Source organism: Astyanax mexicanus, chromosome 18 (genome assembly GCF_023375975.1).
Source record: "Astyanax mexicanus isolate ESR-SI-001 chromosome 18, AstMex3_surface, whole genome shotgun sequence".
NCBI lineage: Eukaryota > Metazoa > Chordata > Actinopteri > Characiformes > Acestrorhamphidae > Astyanax > Astyanax mexicanus.
Window position 1 is genome coordinate 31,578,656 of NC_064425.1, and position 22,508 is coordinate 31,601,163.

Sequence of the window (22,508 nt, forward strand, 5' to 3'; positions counted from 1 at the left end):
TAAATATGATTTTTTTTTTAATTGGGCTTTTTTTTATTGGGCCTAATCTGAAGCTTCCATTCCATTGAGTAAGAAACGTAAAGCAAGAAAATTGAACAAAAAAATGAAGAGATAAAAATTAAGACATATAGGGAGTTTTTGTCTTTTTTTCTTTGGTTACTTTTTGTAGTGAAAGTTAAAAGGAGCTTTTATTTTGAGGCAAGATCTTTGTATTAGTCCGTAGAGCTGCTTTACTTTTGTCAAGAGCAGTAAATGACAGTGAAAAGACTCAGGTCTGTGAGTGACTTATGAATAGGCTTGTTGGGAGTTGATCTTTCGCTTACGGCCATACCACCCTGAGAACGCCCGATCTCGTCTGATCTCGGAAGCTAAGCAGGGTCGGGCCTGGTTAGTACTTGGATGGGAGACCGCCTGGGAATACCAGGTGCTGTAAGCTTTTCCATCTTTCCTTTATTTTTTACTCCGTTCAGTCCATGATGTCACAATTTTTTACAAGGCTACACTGTGTTTACTCTTCATATAAAACACTTACAGTAAACCATATACAGATTAAATACTCACTTAAAAGTTCTTTCATTTTTCTGAAGGAGGATATTGTTTCTTCATGCTAATAAATAAAGAAAAAAATGCATTCTTTTTTATTTTCTTAACGTATAGGTACAGGGCGGCTCACTCCTGTTCCTGGGGCTCTACCACGCTAAAGATTTCAGATTTAACACACCTGAGTCTAGAATGTTCACGTGATCCTGAAGGTCTTAATTACCTGGATCAAGTGTGCCGCGGACTCAGGCTGTTTGGATGGCAGGGGTGAAAAAAATTAAAAAGGCACCTTCTGTAGGACACAGGGCCTTTCTGTAAATGTATGCCAAGTATACTTTAATGTGTGTGTATGATTTTATTTATTTATTTCTCAGAATATTCTTTGTAAATATGATTTTTTTTTTAATTGGGCTTTTTTTTTTATTGGGCCTAATCTGAAGCTTCCATTCCATTGAGTAAGAAACGTAGAGCAAGTAAATTGAACAAAAAAAAATGAAGAGATAAAAATTAAGACATATAGGGAGTTTTTGTATTTTTTTCTTTGGTTACTTTTTGTAGTGAAAGTTAAAAGGAGCTTTTATTTTGAGGCAAGATCTTTGTATTAGTCCGTAGAGCTGCTTTACTTTTGTCAAGAGCAGTAAATGACAGTGAAAAGACTCAGAGTGACTTATAAATAGGCTTGTTGGGAGTTGATCTTTCGCTTACGGCCATACCACCCTGAGAACGCCCGATCTCGTCTGATCTCGGAAGCTAAGCAGGGTCGGGCCTGGTTAGTACTTGGATGGGAGACCGCCTGGGAATACCAGGTGCTGTAAGCTTTTCCATCTTTCCTTTATTTTTTACTCCGTTCAGTCCATGATGTCACAATTTTTTACAAGGCTACACTGTGTTTACTCTTCATATAAAACACTTACAGTAAACCATATACAGATTAAATACTCACTTAAAAGTTCTTTCATTTTTCTGAAGGAGGATATTGTTTCTTCATGCTAATAAATAAAGAAAAAATGCATTATTTTTTATTTTCTTAACATAGGTACAGGGCGACTGACTCCTGTTCCTGGGGCTCTACCACGCTAAAGATTTCAGATTTAACACACCTGAGTCTAGAATGTTCACGTGATCCTGAAGGTCTTAATTACCTGGATCAAGTGTGCCGCGGACTCAGGCTGTTTGGATGGCAGGGGTGAAAAAATTTAAAAAGGCACCTTCTGTAGGACACAGGGCCTTTCTGTAAATGTATGCCAAGTATACTTTAATGTGTGTGTATGATTTTTTTTATTTATTTCTCAGAATATTCTTTGTAAATATGATTTTTTTTTAATTGGGCTTTTTTATTGGGCCTAATCTGAAGCTTCCATTCCATTGAGTAAGAAACGTAGAGCAAGAAAATTCAACAAAAAAAATGAAGAGATAAAAATTAAGACATATAGGGAGTTTTTGTCTTTTTTTCTTTGGTTACTTTTTGTAGTGAAAGTTAAAAGGTGCTTTTATTTTGAGGCAAGATCTTTGTATTAGTCCGTAGAGCTGCTTTACTTTTGTCAAGAGCAGTAAATGACAGTGAAAAGACTCAGGTCTGTGAGTGACTTATAAATAGGCTTGTTGGGAGTTGATCTTTCGCTTACGGCCATACCACCCTGAGAACGCCCGATCTCGTCTGATCTCGGAAGCTAAGCAGGGTCGGGCCTGGTTAGTACTTGGATGGGAGACCGCCTGGGAATACCAGGTGCTGTAAGCTTTTCCATCTTTCCTTTATTTTTTACTCCGTTCAGTCCATGATGTCACAATTTTTTACAAGGCTACACTGTGTTTACTCTTCATATAAAACACTTACAGTAAACCATATACAGATTAAATACTCACTTAAAAGTTATTTCATTTTTCTGAAGGAGGATATTGTTTCTTCATGCTAATAAATAAAGAAAAAATGCATTATTTTTTATTTTCTTAACATAGGTACAGGGCGACTGACTCCTGTTCCTGGGGCTCTACCACGCTAAAGATTTCAGATTTAACACACCTGAGTCTAGAATGTTCACGTGATCCTGAAGGTCTTAATTACCTGGATCAAGTGTGCCGCGGACTCAGGCTGTTTGGATGGCAGGGGTGAAAAAAATTAAAAAGGCACCTTCTGTAGGACACAGGGCCTTTCTGTAAATGTATGCCAAGTATACTTTAATGTGTGTGTATGATTTTATTTATTTATTTCTCAGAATATTCTTTGTAAATATGATTTTTTTTTTAATTGGGCTTTTTTTTATTGGGCCTAATCTGAAGCTTCCATTCCATTGAGTAAGAAACGTAAAGCAAGAAAATTGAACAAAAAAATGAAGAGATAAAAATTAAGACATATAGGGAGTTTTTGTCTTTTTTTCTTTGGTTACTTTTTGTAGTGAAAGTTAAAAGGAGCTTTTATTTTGAGGCAAGATCTTTGTATTAGTCCGTAGAGCTGCTTTACTTTTGTCAAGAGCAGTAAATGACAGTGAAAAGACTCAGGTCTGTGAGTGACTTATGAATAGGCTTGTTGGGAGTTGATCTTTCGCTTACGGCCATACCACCCTGAGAACGCCCGATCTCGTCTGATCTCGGAAGCTAAGCAGGGTCGGGCCTGGTTAGTACTTGGATGGGAGACCGCCTGGGAATACCAGGTGCTGTAAGCTTTTCCATCTTTCCTTTATTTTTTACTCCGTTCAGTCCATGATGTCACAATTTTTTACAAGGCTACACTGTGTTTACTCTTCATATAAAACACTTACAGTAAACCATATACAGATTAAATACTCACTTAAAAGTTCTTTCATTTTTCTGAAGGAGGATATTGTTTCTTCATGCTAATAAATAAAGAAAAAATGCATTATTTTTTATTTTCTTAACATAGGTACAGGGCGACTGACTCCTGTTCCTGGGGCTCTACCACGCTAAAGATTTCAGATTTAACACACCTGAGTCTAGAATGTTCACGTGATCCTGAAGGTCTTAATTACCTGGATCAAGTGTGCCGCGGACTCAGGCTGTTTGGATGGCAGGGGTGAAAAAATTTAAAAAGGCACCTTCTGTAGGACACAGGGCCTTTCTGTAAATGTATGCCAAGTATACTTTAATGTGTGTGTATGATTTTATTTATTTATTTCTCAGAATATTCTTTGTAAATATGATTTTTTTTTAATTGGGCTTTTTTTATTGGGCCTAATCTAAAGCTTCCATTCCATTGAGTAAGAAACGTAGAGCAAGAAAATTGAACAAAAAAAAATGAAGAGATAAAAATTAAGACATATAGGGAGTTTTTGTCTTTTTTTCTTTGGTTACTTTTTGTAGTGAAAGTTAAAAGGAGCTTTTATTTTGAGGCAAGATCTTTGTATTAGTCCGTAGAGCTGCTTTACTTTTGTCAAGAGCAGTAAATGACAGTGAAAAGACTCAGGTCTGTGAGTGACTTATAAATAGGCTTGTTGGGAGTTGATCTTTCGCTTACGGCCATAGCACCCTGAGAACGCCCGATCTCGTCTGATCTCGGAAGCTAAGCAGGGTCGGGCCTGGTTAGTACTTGGATGGGAGACCGCCTGGGAATACCAGGTGCTGTAAGCTTTTCCATCTTTCCTTTATTTTTTACTCCGTTCAGTCCATGATGTCACAATTTTTTACAAGGCTACACTGTGTTTACTCTTCATATAAAACACTTACAGTAAACCATATACAGATTAAATACTCACTTAAAAGTTCTTTCATTTTTCTGAAGGAGGATATTGTTTCTTCATGCTAATAAATAAAGAAAAAATGCATTATTTTTTATTTTCTTAACATAGGTACAGGGCGACTGACTCCTGTTCCTGGGGCTCTACCACGCTAAAGATCTCAGATTTAACACACCTGAGTCTAGAATGTTCACGTGATCCTGAAGGTCTTAATTACCTGGATCAAGTGTGCCGCGGACTCAGGCTGTTTGGATGGCAGGGGTGAAAAAAATTAAAAAGGCACCTTCTGTAGGACACAGGGCCTTTCTGTAAATGTATGCCAAGTATACTTTAATGTGTGTGTATGATTTTATTTATTTATTTCTCAGAATATTCTTTGTAAATATGATTTTTTTTTAAATTGGGCTTTTTTTTTATTGGGCCTAATCTGAAGCTTCCATTCCATTGATTAAGAAACGTAGAGCAAGAAAATTGAACAAAAAAATGAAGAGATAAAAATTAAGACATATAGGGAGTTTTTGTCTTTTTTTCTTTGGTTACTTTTTGTAGTGAAAGTTAAAAGGAGCTTTTATTTTGAGGCAAGATCTTTGTATTAGTCCGTAGCTGCTTTACTTTTGTCAAGAGCAGTAAATGACAGTGAAAAGACTCAGAGTGACTTATAAATAGGCTTGTTGGGAGTTAATCTTTCGCTTACGGCCATACCACCCTGAGAACGCCCGATCTCGTCTGATCTCGGAAGCTAAGCAGGGTCGGGCCTGGTTAGTACTTGGATGGGAGACCGCCTGGGAATACCAGGTGCTGTAAGCTTTTCCATCTTTCCTTTATTTTTTACTCCGTTCAGTCCATGATGTCACAATTTTTTACAAGGCTACACTGTGTTTACTCTTCATATAAAACACTTACAGTAAACCATATACAGATTAAATACTCACTTAAAAGTTCTTTCATTTTTCTGAAGGAGGATATTGTTTCTTCATGCTAATAAATAAAGAAAAAATGCATTATTTTTTATTTTCTTAACATAGGTACAGGGCGACTGACTCCTGTTCCTGGGGCTCTACCACGCTAAAGATCTCAGATTTAACACACCTGAGTCTAGAATGTTCACGTGATCCTGAAGGTCTTAATTACCTGGATCAAGTGTGCCGCGGACTCAGGCTGTTTGGATGGCAGGGGTGAAAAAAATTAAAAAGGCACCTTCTGTAGGACACAGGGCCTTTCTGTAAATGTATGCCAAGTATACTTTAATGTGTGTGTATGATTTTATTTATTTATTTCTCAGAATATTCTTTGTAAATATGATTTTTTTTTTAATTGGGCTTTTTTTTATTGGGCCTAATCTGAAGCTTCCATTCCATTGAGTAAGAAACGTAAAGCAAGAAAATTGAACAAAAAAATGAAGAGATAAAAATTAAGACATATAGGGAGTTTTTGTCTTTTTTTCTTTGGTTACTTTTTGTAGTGAAAGTTAAAAGGAGCTTTTATTTTGAGGCAAGATCTTTGTATTAGTCCGTAGAGCTGCTTTACTTTTGTCAAGAGCAGTAAATGACAGTGAAAAGACTCAGGTCTGTGAGTGACTTATAAATAGGCTTGTTGGGAGCTGATCTTTCGCTTACGGCCATACCACCCTGAGAACGCCCGATCTCGTCTGATCTCGGAAGCTAAGCAGGGTTGGGCCTGGTTAGTACTTGGATGGGAGACCGCCTGGGAATACCAGGTGCTGTAAGCTTTTCCATCTTTCCTTTATTTTTTACTCCGTTCAGTCCATGATGTCACAATTTTTTACAAGGCTACACTGTGTTTACTCTTCATATAAAACACTTACAGTAAACCATATACAGATTAAATACTCACTTAAAAGTTCTTTCATTTTTCTGAAGGAGGATATTGTTTCTTCATGCTAATAAATAAAGAAAAAATGCATTATTCTTTATTTTCTTAACATAGGTACAGGGCGACTGACTCCTGTTCCTGGGGCTCTACCACGCTAAAGATTTCAGATTTAACACACCTGAGTCTAGAATGTTCACGTGATCCTGAAGGTCTTAATTACCTGGATCAAGTGTGCCGCGGACTCAGGCTGTTTGGATGGCAGGGGTGAAAAAATTTAAAAAGGCACCTTCTGTAGGACACAGGGCCTTTCTGTAAATGTATGCCAAGTATACTTTAATGTGTGTGTATGATTTTATTTATTTATTTCTCAGAATATTCTTTGTAAATATGATTTTTTTTTTAATTGGGCTTTTTTTTATTGGGCCTAATCTGAAGCTTCCATTCCATTGAGTAAGAAACGTAAAGCAAGAAAATTGAACAAAAAAATGAAGAGATAAAAATTAAGACATATAGGGAGTTTTTGTCTTTTTTTCTTTGGTTACTTTTTGTAGTGAAAGTTAAAAGGAGCTTTTATTTTGAGGCAAGATCTTTGTATTAGTCCGTAGAGCTGCTTTACTTTTGTCAAGAGCAGTAAATGACAGTGAAAAGACTCAGGTCTGTGAGTGACTTATAAATAGGCTTGTTGGGAGTTGATCTTTCGCTTACGGCCATACCACCCTGAGAAAGCCCGATCTCGTCTGATCTCGGAAGCTAAGCAGGGTCGGGCCTGGTTAGTACTTGGATGGGAGACCGCCTGGGAATACCAGGTGCTGTAAGCTTTTCCATCTTTCCTTTATTTTTTACTCCGTTCAGTCCATGATGTCACAATTTTTTACAAGGCTACACTGTGTTTACTCTTCATATAAAACACTTACAGTAAACCATATACAGATTAAATACTCACTTAAAAGTTATTTCATTTTTCTGAAGGAGGATATTGTTTCTTCATGCTAATAAATAAAGAAAAAAAATGCATTATTTTTTATTTTCTTAACGTATACACTGCAAAAAACGATTCTTGAGCCCAGTAAACTTTGCTCATTAATATGAGAAGATTTTACCTAAAATTATATTTTTTGAACTATGCTTAATTAAAACAGTATGTACAACCCAATATTTTGTGTGTTTATTTTGTTTAGAAATGTGGAGAAATATTGCATGAATATTTGAGTAAAATCAACATGATTTGAGCCCAGTGATGTTTGCTCATTATAATGAGAAGATTTTACCTAAAATTATACTTTTCGAACTTTGCTTAATTACAAAAATAAGTACAACCCAATAGTTTTAGTGTGTATTATGTTAAGATTTTGTTACGCCTAACTAAATATTTTAAGGCTGCTTGGGAGACCACGAGGCACTGATACAAGTACTTATCTCCACTGATGAAGAACTTTTGGAAGGCAGCGAGCATGGACTGCATGGGTAAGAGCACAGTGACTGATTATTTTTGAGATATTTACAGTTGTGAGTTATCTGTGTAGTTTAAGTTGGTTTTAGAAACACGGTGCTATAGTGAACTGTGTTGGCCTGCAGCTATAGGCAAGCATCAAACCGAAAGAAAGGGCAAATGTAGCTAGCTAGCACGTAGGCTAACCACCCGGGTGGCTATTCCGGCACTGGGCGCGTACAAACCGGGCTGGGCCGTCATGCTAACACGCATTAGCGACCCCGGTGAGTAGACCAGAGTCGGTCTAGCTGGCTTAATCAACTTATTTTTAGCGTGCCGTAATGCTAACACCGCGTTAGCGTGCTGTAATGCTAACACAGCGTTAGCGTGCTATAATGCTAACACCACGTTAGCGTGCTGTAATGCTAACACAGCGTTAGCGTGCACCGCATTAGAGACCCCGGTGACTAACGCCAGACCAGAGTCGGTCTAGCTGGCTAATCAAAGTATTGTTCGCGTGCTATAAGGCTAACGCTTGTTAGCTACAATGATTGGCCACTTCAACCCCTTTTTTACATTCTCCTTTTCACTGAGCAGCTTGGTGCACTTAGTTCTATAATTATCAGTGTTGGGAATAACAGCGTTATAAGTAACGGCGTTAGGTAACGACGTCATTTTGTCAGTAACGGGATAAAATAATTAATTACTTTTCCTGTCGTTACAACGCCGTTGACGTTACTGGTGATTAAAAGCAGTGCGTTACTATATAATGATATAATAACAGTAATTCGAGCGGACCCCTGCCCAGGCTAGTGAGTAGTAACAGGTGTTTCACCATGAACTGTGACCTATAGAGATCTGTGACTCCAGGTCTAAACAGGTGACAGTTCTCGGTGTAACACCTGTTGAACTTGACACGCTCTTAACACGCCCTGGCCCGACGGCGGGCCAGATAAATATAATAATTAATATCTGGCTGTGTTTATGAATAATTACAGGCTCAATATATCAATGACAGCCTGCTGACTCTCAGGATTACGGAGCTGCAAACCGTTTTACTGTCGGATGTACGGTTCCTGAATAAGAGTGCGTTAGACGGTTCGGTCTGTGAACACGCTCTTTGATCCGCCTGGGGTTACTACAGGACACCCCTCACAAGCAAACAGAGAATATCAGCGCGTACCTCAGAGTCCGGGCTTCAGAACCCCTCCAAACATCATAACATCCATCAGTCCAGTCTCCAGTAATCCTCATATCCGAGCACTGCTTTTAGAAAAAAATATTATCAACTTTAACGGTTTATTTTAGGAGTTTCTCTTTGTTCTACAGCGATAAACTGCGCATGCGCGTTTCCATGGGCTTCAGCCTGAGAAAAAAAAGAAGTCTGGGCTCAGCCAATCAGGTGGCGAGTTATGCGGGACAGAGGTGGTAGCCAATCAGAGCCAGTGTTTTTACACGTGTGCCGAAGCACACCTGTGACACTCTCTGTAACTGTTTACTTTTTTTTTTATTTTATTCTGCTCTATTCTGATGTGCAATAAATATAAAAAGTTATGTACAAACACCTTTCTGATCTACTTATTTCAACTGACTGTAAAAATGCTTTTTTTCAGTAATTGGCCTGCAGGTTAGGGAGACAAAGGGATAAAATATTATTTTTGTTTCTACACTGTTTTACAGAGTTTTTGCAGATGAGCATAAAACACATGTATTTCTATAATTACAGACTGTTTGTTAAAAAAAATAAATGGAGTTCATTTGAAATGGTCTAAGACTTTTTTTACCTGCTTTTAAATATTTAATGTTCAGCTGCTCAACCTGCTGTCTTGCTCATGTTCATCTTACAATATTAAGTTAAGTTAATATTAAGTTTATTCACTGGACAAAGACATTTTTTTATGTGAAGGCGTAAAGTGATTTTTTTTTGTACTGTCAGTATTAAGACACAAAAAAGGACAAAAAAACTTTTCTTAGTTTTATTTAAGAATATGGTGCAACATTTTTGCAAACGTATTATTAAGTATTGCCAGTTTAAGATTTTTGTTAAAAATGAGTAAAAAAATATTTGTTGGTTCTACGTAAAAATATGGTGCAACATTTTTGCAACCTTATTATTAAGTAATGTCAGTTTAAGATTTTAGTTAAAAATGACTAAAAAATATTTGTTGGTTCTACGTAAAAATATGGTGCAACATTTTTGCAACCTTATTTTTAAGTAATTTCACTGTAATTTTTTTTGTAAAAATGACGAAAAATGTTTCCATGGGTTTACGTAAAAACATAGTGCAACATTTTTGCAAGCAAATTATTAAGTAATATCAGTTTAATATTTTAATTAAAAGTTATCAAAAAAGATTTGTGGGTAACACTTAAAAACAAGCTTGCAAAAACGTTGCACTATATTTTTAAGTAAAACCAGCACATCATTTTTTACAGTGTAGGTACAGGGCGGCTCACTCCTGTTCCTGGGGCTCTACCACACTAAAGATTTCAGATTTAACACACCTGAGTCTAGAATGTTCACGTGATCCTGAAGGTCTTAATTACCTAGATTAAGTGTGCCGCGGACTCAGGCTGTTTGGATGGCAGGGGTGAAAAAAATTAAAAAGGCACCTTCTGTAGGACACAGGGCCTTTCTGTAAATGTATGCCAAGTATACTTTAATGTGTGTGTATGATTTTATTTATTTATTTCTCAGAATATTCTTTGTAAATATGATTTTTTTTAATTGGGCTTTTTTTTATTGGGCATAATCTGAAGCTTCCATTCTATTGAGTAAGAAACGTAGAGCAAGAAAATTGAAAAAAAAAAATGAAGAGATAAAAATTAAGACATACACTGTAAAAAGTGTAGCCCTGCTCAAATTAAAAAAATTGATGTCCATTTGTTGCATCTAAACTATTTGACTTCACTCAATCTAAATAAAGTCAATTGTTACAACCTGATTATTTTATTTTGACATAAACCATATTACTTCACTCGACCCAATATTAATTATTCACCTTGATCCAAGTTAAATTCTTTACATTTCAGTTTCGGAACCAAACTAATACATTTAAATTGAACCGAACTTAAAAAAAAAAACATGGCAGCATATTCAGAAGTTCCAGAAGTTACTGTGGCGTGGAAGAGGACGGATTACCAGCGAGATTCGTTTCAGTGCTCTCTTGCTCTTTTTATTTTGCTCTGAGGAGAACATTAAGAGCTGGATTTACATGGGATTCCACTTTTGAAAGTGAAACTAACTACAGCTCCAACGCAGCTAACCCCACTCCCACACACAGAAAACACACAAAGGGTGAGGCACTTACACAAAACAACCACATAACTGATAACTACATGAATAATACTAGAACAGTGATAATAAAACATGACATGAAACTCTGGGATAAACAGTAACATAAACACGCAGAAAAACACCCACTTCCCCCAACAGGGTGAGCTCCCATAATTCCTTCCGCCCCCCCTCCAGTCCCGACGCCACAATACCATAAGCATGCGTTGCTATCTCGCGAGCGCGTTCAGGCACTTTCTCCCTCTCTCATTCTCTCTCTCGCGAGCACGTTCAGGCACTTTCTCCCTCTCTCCCTCAGTTCTCCAACTTCTCCCGTGCTCCACAGTGCGCATGCGCAATTCATGTTTGATTCAAATTAAAAATATTACATCCTTATCTCTTTTCTTCGAGTATGATTTCAGTGGAACCAAAACATTTGGTTTATTTCCTTCAGAATTGTAATTAATTTAGTCTGAATCAAAATTGACACATCAAAATTCAAAAAGGTTGAGTTTCACAATAAAGTCAATAATTGTACTATGTGTTCAATCATATTTATTAGCTTGAATGAACAGCTCCATGCTTCACTTTTTACAGTGTATAGGGAGTTTTTGTCTTTTTTTCTTTGGTTACTTTTTGTAGTGAAAGTTAAAAGGAGCTTTTATTTTGAGGCAAGATCTTTGTATTAGTCCGTAGAGCTGCTTTACTTTTGTCAAGAGCAGTAAATGACAGTGAAAAGACTCAGGTCTGTGAGTGACTTATAAATAGGCTTGTTGGGAGTTGATCTTTCGCTTACGGCCATACCACCCTGAGAAAGCCCGATCTCGTCTGATCTCGGAAGCTAAGCAGGGTCGGGCCTGGTTAGTACTTGGATGGGAGACCGCCTGGGAATACCAGGTGCTGTAAGCTTTTCCATCTTTCCTTTATTTTTTACTCCGTTCAGTCCATGATGTCACAATTTTTTACAAGGCTACACTGTGTTTACTCTTCATATAAAACACTTACAGTAAACCATATACAGATTAAATACTCACTTAAAAGTTATTTCATTTTTCTGAAGGAGGATATTGTTTCTTCATGCTAATAAATAAAGAAAAAAAATGCATTATTTTTTATTTTCTTAACGTATAGGTACAGGGCGGCTCACTCCTGTTCCTGGGGCTCTACCACACTAAAGATTTCAGATTTAACACACCTGAGTCTAGAATGTTCACGTGATCCTGAAGGTCTTAATTACCTAGATTAAGTGTGCCGCGGACTCAGGCTGTTTGGATGGCAGGGGTGAAAAAAATTAAAAAGGCACCTTCTGTAGGACACAGGGCCTTTCTGTAAATGTATGCCAAGTATACTTTAATGTGTGTGTATGATTTTATTTATTTATTTCTCAGAATATTCTTTGTAAATATGATTTTTTTTAATTGGGCTTTTTTTTATTGGGCATAATCTGAAGCTTCCATTCTATTGAGTAAGAAACGTAGAGCAAGAAAATTGAAAAAAAAAAATGAAGAGATAAAAATTAAGACATATAGGGAGTTTTTGTCTTTTTTTCTTTGGTTACTTTTTGTAGTGAAAGTTAAAAGGAGCTTTTATTTTGAGGCAAGATCTTTGTATTAGTCCGTAGAGCTGCTTTACTTTTGTCAAGAGCAGTAAATGACAGTGAAAAGACTCAGGTCTGTGAGTGACTTATAAATAGGCTTGTTGGGAGTTGATCTTTCGCTTACGGCCATACCACCCTGAGAACGCCCGATCTCGTCTGATCTCGGAAGCTAAGCAGGGTCGGGCCTGGTTAGTACTTGGATGGGAGACCGCCTGGGAATACCAGGTGCTGTAAGCTTTTCCATCTTTCCTTTATTTTTTACTCCGTTCAGTCCATGATGTCACAAATTTTTACAAGGCTACACTGTGTTTACTCTTCATATAAAACACTTACAGTAAACCATATACAGATTAAGTACTCACTTAAAAGTTCTTTCATTTTTCTGAAGGAGGATATTGTTTCTTCATGCTAATAAATAAAGAAAAAATGCATTATTTTTTATTTTCTTAACATAGGTACAGGGCGACTGACTTCTGTTCCTGGGGCTCTACCACGCTAAAGATTTCAGATTTAACACACCTGAGTCTAGAATGTTCACGTGATCCTGAAGGTCTTAATTACCTGGATCAAGTGTGCCGCGGACTCAGGCTGTTTGGATGGCAGGGGTGAAAAAAATTAAAAAGGCACGTTCTGTAGGACACAGGGCCTTTCTGTAAATGTATGCCAAGTATACTTTAATGTGTGTGTATGATTTTATTTATTTATTTCTCAGAATATTCTTTGTAAATATGATTTTTTTTTTAATTGGGCTTTTTTTTTTACTGGGCCTAATCTGAAGCTTCCATTCCATTGAGTAAGAAACGTAGAGCAAGAAAATTGAACAAAAAAAATGAAGAGATAAAAATTAAGACATATAGGGAGTTTTTGTCTTTTTTTCTTTGGTTACTTTTTGTAGTGAAAGTTAAAAGGAGCTTTTATTTTGAGGCAAGATCTTTGTATTAGTCCGTAGAGCTGCTTTACTTTTGTCAAGAGCAGTAAATGACAGTGAAAAGACTCAGGTCTGTGAGTGACTTATAAATAGGCTTGTTGGGAATTGATCTTTCGCTTACGGCCATACCACCCTGAGAACGCCCGATCTCGTCTGATCTCGGAAGCTAAGCAGGGTCGGGCCTGGTTAGTACTTGGATGGGAGACCGCCTGGGAATACCAGGTGCTGTAAGCTTTTCCATCTTTCCTTTATTTTTTACTCCGTTCAGTCCATGATGTCACAATTTTTTACAAGGCTACACTGTGTTTACTCTTCATATAAAACACTTACAGTAAACCATATACAGATTAAATACTCACTTAAAAGTTCTTTCATTTTTCTGAAGGAGGATATTGTTTCTTCATGCTAATAAATAAAGAAAAAATGCATTATTTTTTATTTTCTTAACATAGGTACAGGGCGACTGACTCCTGTTCCTGGGGCTCTACCACGCTAAAGATTTCAGATTTAACACACCTGAGTCTAGAATGTTCACGTGATCCTGAAGGTCTTAATTACCTGGATCAAGTGTGCCGCGGACTCAGGCTGTTTGGATGGCAGGGGTGAAAAAAATTAAAAAGGCACCTTCTGTAGGACACAGGGCCTTTCTGTAAATGTATGCCAAGTATACTTTAATGTGTGTGTATGATTTTATTTATTTATTTCTCAGAATATTCTTTGTAAATATGATTTTTTTTTTAATTGGGCTTTTTTTTATTGGGCCTAATCTGAAGCTTCCATTCCATTGAGTAAGAAACGTAAAGCAAGAAAATTGAACAAAAAAATGAAGAGATAAAAATTAAGACATATAGGGAGTTTTTGTCTTTTTTTCTTTGGTTACTTTTTGTAGTGAAAGTTAAAAGGAGCTTTTATTTTGAGGCAAGATCTTTGTATTAGTCCGTAGAGCTGCTTTACTTTTGTCAAGAGCAGTAAATGACAGTGAAAAGACTCAGGTCTGTGAGTGACTTATGAATAGGCTTGTTGGGAGTTGATCTTTCGCTTACGGCCATACCACCCTGAGAACGCCCGATCTCGTCTGATCTCGGAAGCTAAGCAGGGTCGGGCCTGGTTAGTACTTGGATGGGAGACCGCCTGGGAATACCAGGTGCTGTAAGCTTTTCCATCTTTCCTTTATTTTTTACTCCGTTCAGTCCATGATGTCACAATTTTTTACAAGGCTACACTGTGTTTACTCTTCATATAAAACACTTACAGTAAACCATATACAGATTAAATACTCACTTAAAAGTTCTTTCATTTTTCTGAAGGAGGATATTGTTTCTTCATGCTAATAAATAAAGAAAAAATGCATTATTTTTTATTTTCTTAACATAGGTACAGGGCGACTGACTCCTGTTCCTGGGGCTCTACCACGCTAAAGATTTCAGATTTAACACACCTGAGTCTAGAATGTTCACGTGATCCTGAAGGTCTTAATTACCTGGATCAAGTGTGCCGCGGACTCAGGCTGTTTGGATGGCAGGGGTGAAAAAAATTAAAAAGGCACCTTCTGTAGGACACAGGGCCTTTCTGTAAATGTATGCCAAGTATACTTTAATGTGTGTGTATGATTTTATTTATTTATTTCTCAGAATATTCTTTGTAAATATGATTTTTTTTTAAATTGGGCTTTTTTTTATTGGGCCTAATCTGAAGCTTCCATTCCATTGATTAAGAAACGTAGAGCAAGAAAATTGAACAAAAAAATGAAGAGATAAAAATTAAGACATATAGGGAGTTTTTGTCTTTTTTTCTTTGGTTACTTTTTGTAGTGAAAGTTAAAAGGAGCTTTTATTTTGAGGCAAGATCTTTGTATTAGTCCGTAGAGCTGCTTTACTTTTGTCAAGAGCAGTAAATGACAGTGAAAAGACTCAGGTCTGTCAGTGACTTATGAATAGGCTTGTTGGGAGTTGATCTTTCGCTTACGGCCATACCACCCTGAGAACGCCCGATCTCGTCTGATCTCGGAAGCTAAGCAGGGTCGGGCCTGGTTAGTACTTGGATGGGAGACCGCCTGGGAATACCAGGTGCTGTAAGCTTTTCCATCTTTCCTTTATTTTTTACTCCGTTCAGTCCATGATGTCACAATTTTTTACAAGGCTACACTGTGTTTACTCTTCATATAAAACACTTACAGTAAACCATATACAGATTAAATACTCACTTAAAAGTTCTTTCATTTTTCTGAAGGAGGATATTGTTTCTTCATGCTAATAAATAAAGAAAAAATGCATTATTTTTTATTTTCTTAACATAGGTACAGGGCGACTGACTCCTGTTCCTGGGGCTCTACCACGCTAAAGATTTCAGATTTAACACACCTGAGTCTAGAATGTTCACGTGATCCTGAAGGTCTTAATTACCTGGATCAAGTGTGCCGCGGACTCAGGCTGTTTGGATGGCAGGGGTGAAAAAATTTAAAAAGGCACCTTCTGTAGGACACAGGGCCTTTCTGTAAATGTATGCCAAGTATACTTTAATGTGTGTGTATGATTTTATTTATTTATTTCTCAGAATATTCTTTGTAAATATGATTTTTTTTTTAATTGGGCTTTTTTTTTATTGGGCCTAATCTGAAGCTTCCATTCCATTGAGTAAGAAACGTAAAGCAAGAAAATTGAACAAAAAAATGAAGAGATAAAAATTAAGACATATAGGGAGTTTTTGTCTTTTTTTCTTTGGTTACTTTTTGTAGTGAAAGTTAAAAGGAGCTTTTATTTTGAGGCAAGATCTTTGTATTAGTCCGTAGAGCTGCTTTACTTTTGTCAAGAGCAGTAAATGACAGTGAAAAGACTCAGGTCTGTGAGTGACTTATGAATAGGCTTGTTGGGAGTTGATCTTTCGCTTACGGCCATACCACCCTGAGAACGCCCGATCTCGTCTGATCTCGGAAGCTAAGCAGGGTCGGGCCTGGTTAGTACTTGGATGGGAGACCGCCTGGGAATACCAGGTGCTGTAAGCTTTTCCATCTTTCCTTTATTTTTTACTCCGTTCAGTCCATGATGTCACAATTTTTTACAAGGCTACACTGTGTTTACTCTTCATATAAAACACTTACAGTAAACCATATACAGATTAAATACTCACTTAAAAGTTCTTTCATTTTTCTGAAGGAGGATATTGTTTCTTCATGCTAATAAATAAAGAAAAAATGCATTATTTTTTATTTTCTTAACATAGGTACAGGGCGACTGACTCCTGTTCCTGGGGCTCTACCACGCTAAAGATTTCAGATTTAACACACCTGAGTCTAGAATGTTCACGTGATCCTGAAGGTCTTAATTACCTGGATCAAGTGTGCCGCGGACTCAGGCTGTTTGGATGGCAGGGGTGAAAAAATTTAAAAAGGCACCTTCTGTAGGACACAGGGCCTTTCTGTAAATGTATGCCAAGTATACTTTAATGTGTGTGTATGATTTTATTTATTTATTTCTCAGAATATTCTTTGTAAATATGATTTTTTTTTTAATTGGGCTTTTTTTTATTGGGCCTAAACTGAAGCTTCCATTCCATTGAGTAAGAAACGTAAAGCAAGAAAATTGAACAAAAAAATGAAGAGATAAAAATTAAGACATATAGGGAGTTTTTGTCTTTTTTTCTTTGGTTACTTTTTGTAGTGAAAGTTAAAAGGAGCTTTTATTTTGAGGCAAGATCTTTGTATTAGTCCGTAGAGCTGCTTTACTTTTGTCAAGAGCAGTAAATGACAGTGAAAAGACTCAGGTCTGTGAGTGACTTATAAATAGGCTTGTTGGGAGTTGATCTTTCGCTTACGGCCATACCACCCTGAGAACGCCTGATCTCGTCTGATCTCGGAAGCTAAGCAGGGTCGGGCCTGGTTAGTACTTGGATGGGAGACCGCCTGGGAATACCAGGTGCTGTAAGCTTTTCCATCTTTCCTTTATTTTTTACTCCGTTCAGTCCATGATGTCACAATTTTTTACAAGGCTACACTGTGTTTACTCTTCATATAAAACACTTACAGTAAACCATATACAGATTAAATACTCACTTAAAAGTTATTTCATTTTTCTGAAGGAGGATATTGTTTCTTCATGCTAATAAATGAAGAAAAAATGCATTATTTTTTATTTTCTTAACATAGGTACAGGGCGACTGACTCCTGTTCCTGGGGCTCTACCACGCTAAAGATTTCAGATTTAACACACCTGAGTCTAGAATGTTCACGTGATCCTGAAGGTCTTAATTACCTGGATCAAGTGTGCCGCGGACTCAGGCTGTTTGGATGGCAGGGGTGAAAAAAATTAAAAAGGCACCTTCTGTAGGACACAGGGCCTTTCTGTAAATGTATGCCAAGTATACTTTAATGTGTGTGTATGATTTTATTTATTTATTTCTCAGAATATTCTTTGTAAATATGATTTTTTTTTTAATTGGGCTTTTTTTTATTGGGCCTAATCTGAAGCTTCCATTCCATTGAGTAAGAAACGTAAAGCAAGAAAATTGAACAAAAAAATGAAGAGATAAAAATTAAGACATATAGGGAGTTTTTGTCTTTTTTTCTTTGGTTACTTTTTGTAGTGAAAGTTAAAAGGAGCTTTTATTTTGAGGCAAGATCTTTGTATTAGTCCGTAGAGCTGCTTTACTTTTGTCAAGAGCAGTAAATGACAGTGAAAAGACTCAGGTCTGTGAGTGACTTATGAATAGGCTTGTTGGGAGTTGATCTTTCGCTTACGGCCATACCACCCTGAGAACGCCCGATCTCGTCTGATCTCGGAAGCTAAGCAGGGTCGGGCCTGGTTAGTACTTGGATGGGAGACCGCCTGGGAATACCAGGTGCTGTAAGCTTTTCCATCTTTCCTTTATTTTTTACTCCGTTCAGTCCATGATGTCACAATTTTTTACAAGGCTACACTGTGTTTACTCTTCATATAAAACACTTACAGTAAACCATATACAGATTAAATACTCACTTAAATGTTCTTTCATTTTTCTGAAGGAGGATATTGTTTCTTCATGCTAATAAATAAAGAAAAAATGCATTATTTTTTATTTTCTTAACATAGGTACAGGGCGACTGACTCCTGTTCCTGGGGCTCTACCACGCTAAAGATTTCAGATTTAACACACCTGAGTCTAGAATGTTCACGTGATCCTGAAGGTCTTAATTACCTGGATCAAGTGTGCCGCGGACTCAGGCTGTTTGGATGGCAGGGGTGAAAAAATTTAAAAAGGCACCTTCTGTAGGACACAGGGCCTTTCTGTAAATGTATGCCAAGTATACTTTAATGTGTGTGTATGATTTTATTTATTTATTTCTCAGAATATTCTTTGTAAATATGATTTTTTTTTTAATTGGGCTTTTTTTTATTGGGCCTAATCTGAAGCTTCCATTCCATTGAGTAAGAAACGTAAAGCAAGAAAATTGAACAAAAAAATGAAGAGATAAAAATTAAGACATATAGGGAGTTTTTGTCTTTTTTTCTTTGGTTACTTTTTGTAGTGAAAGTTAAAAGGAGCTTTTATTTTGAGGCAAGATCTTTGTATTAGTCCGTAGAGCTGCTTTACTTTTGTCAAGAGCAGTAAATGACAGTGAAAAGACTCAGGTCTGTGAGTGACTTATAAATAGGCTTGTTGGGAGTTGATCTTTCGCTTACGGCCATACCACCCTGAGAACGCCCGATCTCGTCTGATCTCGGAAGCTAAGCAGGGTCGGGCCTGGTTAGTACTTGGATGGGAGACCGCCTGGGAATACCAGGTGCTGTAAGCTTTTCCATCTTTCCTTTATTTTTTACTCCGTTCAGTCCATGATGTCACAATTTTTTACAAGGCTACACTGTGTTTACTCTTCATATAAAACACTTACAGTAAACCATATACAGATTAAATACTCACTTAAAAGTTCTTTCATTTTTCTGAAGGAGGATATTGTTTCTTCATGCTAATAAATAAAGAAAAAATGCATTATTTTTTATTTTCTTAACATAGGTACAGGGCGACTGACTCCTGTTCCTGGGGCTCTACCACGCTAAAGATTTCAGATTTAACACACCTGAGTCTAGAATGTTCACGTGATCCTGAAGGTCTTAATTACCTGGATCAAGTGTGCCGCGGACTCAGGCTGTTTGGATGGCAGGGGTGAAAAAATTTAAAAAGGCACCTTCTGTAGGACACAGGGCCTTTCTGTAAATGTATGCCAAGTATACTTTAATGTGTGTGTATGATTTTATTTATTTATTTCTCAGAATATTCTTTGTAAATATGATTTTTTTTTAATTGGGCTTTTTTTTTATTGGGCCTAATCTGAAGCTTCCATTCCATTGAGTAAGAAACGTAGAGCAAGAAAATTGAACAAAAAAAATGAAGAGATAAAAATTAAGACATATAGGGAGTTTTTGTCTTTTTTTCTTTGGTTACTTTTTGTAGTGAAAGTTAAAAGGAGCTTTTATTTTGAGGCAAGATCTTTGTATTAGTCCGTAGAGCTGCTTTACTTTTGTCAAGAGCAGTAAATGACAGTGAAAAGACTCAGGTCTGTGAGTGACTTATAAATAGGCTTGTTGGGAGTTGATCTTTCGCTTACGACCATACCACCCTGAGAACGCCCGATCTCGTCTGATCTCGGAAGCTAAGCAGGGTCGGGCCTGGTTAGTACTTGGATGGGAGACCGCCTGGGAATACCAGGTGCTGTAAGCTTTTCCATCTTTCCTTTATTTTTTACTCCGTTCAGTCCATGATGTCACAAATTTTTACAAGGCTACACTGTGTTTACTCTTCATATAAAACACTTACAGTAAACCATATACAGATTAAATACTCACTTAAAAGTTCTTTCATTTTTTTGAAGGAGGATATTGTTTCTTCATGCTAATAAATAAAGAAAAAATGCATTATTTTTTATTTTCTTAACATAGGTACAGGGCGACTGACTCCTGTTCATGGGGCTCTACCACGCTAAAGATTTCAGATTTAACACACCTGAGTCTAGAATGTTCACGTGTATCCTGAAGGTCTTAATTACCTGGATCAAGTGTGCCGCGGACTCAGGCTGTTTGGATGGCAGGGGTGAAAAAAATTAAAAAGGCACCTTGGGCCTTTCTGTAAATGTATGCCAAGTATACTTTAATGTGTGTGTATGATTTTATTTATTTATTTCTCAGAATATTCTTTGTAAATATGATTTTTTTTTAATTGGGCTTTTTTTATTGGGCCTAATCTGAAGCTTCCATTCCATTGAGTAAGAAACGTAGAGCAAGAAAATTGAAAAAAAAAAATGAAGAGATAAAAATTAAGACATACAGGGAGTTTTTGTCTTTTTTTCTTTGGTTACTTTTTGTAGTGAAAGTTAAAAGGAGCTTTTATTTTGAGGCAAGATCTTTGTATTAGTCCGTAGAGCTGCTTTACTTTTGTCAAGAGCAGTAAATGACAGTGAAAAGACTCAGGTCTGTGAGTGACTTATAAATAGGCTTGTTGGGAGTTGATCTTTCGCTTACGGCCATACCACCCTGAGAACGCCCGATCTCGTCTGATCTCGGAAGCTAAGCAGGGTCGGGCCTGGTTAGTACTTGGATGGGAGACCGCCTGGGAATACCAGGTGCTGTAAGCTTTTCCATCTTTCCTTTATTTTTTACTCCGTTCAGTCCATGATGTCACAAATTTTTACAAGGCTACACTGTGTTTACTCTTCATATAAAACACTTACAGTAAACCATATACAGATTAAGTACTCACTTAAAAGTTCTTTCATTTTTCTGAAGGAGGATATTGTTTCTTCATGCTAATAAATAAAGAAAAAATGCATTATTTTTTATTTTCTTAACATAGGTACAGGGCGACTGACTTCTGTTCCTGGGGCTCTACCACGCTAAAGATTTCAGATTTAACACACCTGAGTCTAGAATGTTCACGTGATCCTGAAGGTCTTAATTACCTGGATCAAGTGTGCCGCGGACTCAGGCTGTTTGGATGGCAGGGGTGAAAAAAATTAAAAAGGCACGTTCTGTAGGACACAGGGCCTTTCTGTAAATGTATGCCAAGTATACTTTAATGTGTGTGTATGATTTTATTTATTTATTTCTCAGAATATTCTTTGTAAATATGATTTTTTTTTAATTGGGCTTTTTTTTATTGGGCCTAATCTGAAGCTTCCATTCTATTGAGTAAGAAACGTAGAGCAAGAAAATTGAACAAAAAAAAAATGAAGAGATAAAAATTAAGACATATAGGGAGTTTTTGTATTTTTTTCTTTGGTTACTTTTTGTAGTGAAAGTTAAAAGGAGCTTTTATTTTGAGGCAAGATCTTTGTATTAGTCCGTAGAGCTGCTTTACTTTTGTCAAGAGCAGTAAATGACAGTGAAAAGACTCAGAGTGACTTATAAATAGGCTTGTTGGGAGTTGATCTTTCGCTTACGGCCATACCACCCTGAGAACGCCCGATCTCGTCTGATCTCGGAAGCTAAGCAGGGTCGGGCCTGGTTAGTACTTGGATGGGAGACCGCCTGGGAATACCAGGTGCTGTAAGCTTTTCCATCTTTCCTTTATTTTTTACTCCGTTCAGTCCATGATGTCACAATTTTTTACAAGGCTACACTGTGTTTACTCTTCATATAAAACACTTACAGTAAACCATATACAGATTAAATACTCACTTAAAAGTTCTTTCATTTTTCTGAAGGAGGATATTGTTTCTTCATGCTAATAAATAAAGAAAAAATGCATTATTTTTTATTTTCTTAACATAGGTACAGGGCGACTGACTCCTGTTCCTGGGGCTCTACCACGCTAAAGATTTCAGATTTAACACACCTGAGTCTAGAATGTTCACGTGATCCTGAAGGTCTTAATTACCTGGATCAAGTGTGCCGCGGACTCAGGCTGTTTGGATGGCAGGGGTGAAAAAATTTAAAAAGGCACCTTCTGTAGGACACAGGGCCTTTCTGTAAATGTATGCCAAGTATACTTTAATGTGTGTGTATGATTTTTTTTATTTATTTCTCAGAATATTCTTTGTAAATATGATTTTTTTTTAATTGGGCTTTTTTATTGGGCCTAATCTGAAGCTTCCATTCCATTGAGTAAGAAACGTAGAGCAAGAAAATTCAACAAAAAAAATGAAGAGATAAAAATTAAGACATATAGGGAGTTTTTGTCTTTTTTTCTTTGGTTACTTTTTGTAGTGAAAGTTAAAAGGTGCTTTTATTTTGAGGCAAGATCTTTGTATTAGT

The 22,508-nt window shown here is 36.8% G+C and overlaps 20 non-coding genes across 20 annotated transcripts; all 20 read left to right on the plus strand.

The window, feature by feature from the left end:
• The first annotated feature begins 317 nt into the window (after positions 1-317).
• Positions 318-436, plus strand: LOC125784186 (5S ribosomal RNA). The gene has a single exon (XR_007426906.1). It is a non-coding gene; the product is annotated as a 5S ribosomal RNA (ribosomal RNA).
• Positions 437-1,239: 803 nt separating this feature from the next.
• LOC125784187 (5S ribosomal RNA) lies at positions 1,240-1,358 on the plus strand. Its single transcript, XR_007426907.1, has one exon. It is a non-coding gene; the product is annotated as a 5S ribosomal RNA (ribosomal RNA).
• Positions 1,359-2,159: 801 nt separating this feature from the next.
• Positions 2,160-2,278, plus strand: LOC125784188 (5S ribosomal RNA). Its single transcript, XR_007426908.1, has one exon. It is a non-coding gene; the product is annotated as a 5S ribosomal RNA (ribosomal RNA).
• An 803-nt stretch (positions 2,279-3,081) lies between these two features.
• LOC125784190 (5S ribosomal RNA) lies at positions 3,082-3,200 on the plus strand. Its single transcript, XR_007426910.1, has one exon. It is a non-coding gene; the product is annotated as a 5S ribosomal RNA (ribosomal RNA).
• Positions 3,201-4,003: 803 nt separating this feature from the next.
• LOC125783210 (5S ribosomal RNA) lies at positions 4,004-4,122 on the plus strand. Its single transcript, XR_007425944.1, has one exon. It is a non-coding gene; the product is annotated as a 5S ribosomal RNA (ribosomal RNA).
• A 795-nt stretch (positions 4,123-4,917) lies between these two features.
• Positions 4,918-5,036, plus strand: LOC125784191 (5S ribosomal RNA). The gene has a single exon (XR_007426911.1). It is a non-coding gene; the product is annotated as a 5S ribosomal RNA (ribosomal RNA).
• Positions 5,037-5,839: 803 nt separating this feature from the next.
• Positions 5,840-5,958, plus strand: LOC125783213 (5S ribosomal RNA). Its single transcript, XR_007425947.1, has one exon. It is a non-coding gene; the product is annotated as a 5S ribosomal RNA (ribosomal RNA).
• An 803-nt stretch (positions 5,959-6,761) lies between these two features.
• On the plus strand, positions 6,762-6,880 carry LOC125783115 (5S ribosomal RNA). Its single transcript, XR_007425849.1, has one exon. It is a non-coding gene; the product is annotated as a 5S ribosomal RNA (ribosomal RNA).
• Positions 6,881-11,555: 4,675 nt separating this feature from the next.
• On the plus strand, positions 11,556-11,674 carry LOC125783116 (5S ribosomal RNA). Its single transcript, XR_007425850.1, has one exon. It is a non-coding gene; the product is annotated as a 5S ribosomal RNA (ribosomal RNA).
• Positions 11,675-12,480: 806 nt separating this feature from the next.
• LOC125784192 (5S ribosomal RNA) lies at positions 12,481-12,599 on the plus strand. The gene has a single exon (XR_007426912.1). It is a non-coding gene; the product is annotated as a 5S ribosomal RNA (ribosomal RNA).
• Positions 12,600-13,405: 806 nt separating this feature from the next.
• LOC125784193 (5S ribosomal RNA) lies at positions 13,406-13,524 on the plus strand. Its single transcript, XR_007426913.1, has one exon. It is a non-coding gene; the product is annotated as a 5S ribosomal RNA (ribosomal RNA).
• Positions 13,525-14,327: 803 nt separating this feature from the next.
• On the plus strand, positions 14,328-14,446 carry LOC125784194 (5S ribosomal RNA). The gene has a single exon (XR_007426914.1). It is a non-coding gene; the product is annotated as a 5S ribosomal RNA (ribosomal RNA).
• An 803-nt stretch (positions 14,447-15,249) lies between these two features.
• On the plus strand, positions 15,250-15,368 carry LOC125784195 (5S ribosomal RNA). Its single transcript, XR_007426915.1, has one exon. It is a non-coding gene; the product is annotated as a 5S ribosomal RNA (ribosomal RNA).
• An 804-nt stretch (positions 15,369-16,172) lies between these two features.
• LOC125784196 (5S ribosomal RNA) lies at positions 16,173-16,291 on the plus strand. The gene has a single exon (XR_007426916.1). It is a non-coding gene; the product is annotated as a 5S ribosomal RNA (ribosomal RNA).
• Positions 16,292-17,094: 803 nt separating this feature from the next.
• LOC125783012 (5S ribosomal RNA) lies at positions 17,095-17,213 on the plus strand. Its single transcript, XR_007425748.1, has one exon. It is a non-coding gene; the product is annotated as a 5S ribosomal RNA (ribosomal RNA).
• Positions 17,214-18,016: 803 nt separating this feature from the next.
• On the plus strand, positions 18,017-18,135 carry LOC125784197 (5S ribosomal RNA). The gene has a single exon (XR_007426917.1). It is a non-coding gene; the product is annotated as a 5S ribosomal RNA (ribosomal RNA).
• Positions 18,136-18,938: 803 nt separating this feature from the next.
• Positions 18,939-19,057, plus strand: LOC125784198 (5S ribosomal RNA). The gene has a single exon (XR_007426918.1). It is a non-coding gene; the product is annotated as a 5S ribosomal RNA (ribosomal RNA).
• An 804-nt stretch (positions 19,058-19,861) lies between these two features.
• On the plus strand, positions 19,862-19,980 carry LOC125783082 (5S ribosomal RNA). Its single transcript, XR_007425816.1, has one exon. It is a non-coding gene; the product is annotated as a 5S ribosomal RNA (ribosomal RNA).
• A 791-nt stretch (positions 19,981-20,771) lies between these two features.
• Positions 20,772-20,890, plus strand: LOC125784199 (5S ribosomal RNA). The gene has a single exon (XR_007426919.1). It is a non-coding gene; the product is annotated as a 5S ribosomal RNA (ribosomal RNA).
• A 798-nt stretch (positions 20,891-21,688) lies between these two features.
• Positions 21,689-21,807, plus strand: LOC125784201 (5S ribosomal RNA). Its single transcript, XR_007426921.1, has one exon. It is a non-coding gene; the product is annotated as a 5S ribosomal RNA (ribosomal RNA).
• Positions 21,808-22,508: the final 701 nt, after the last annotated feature.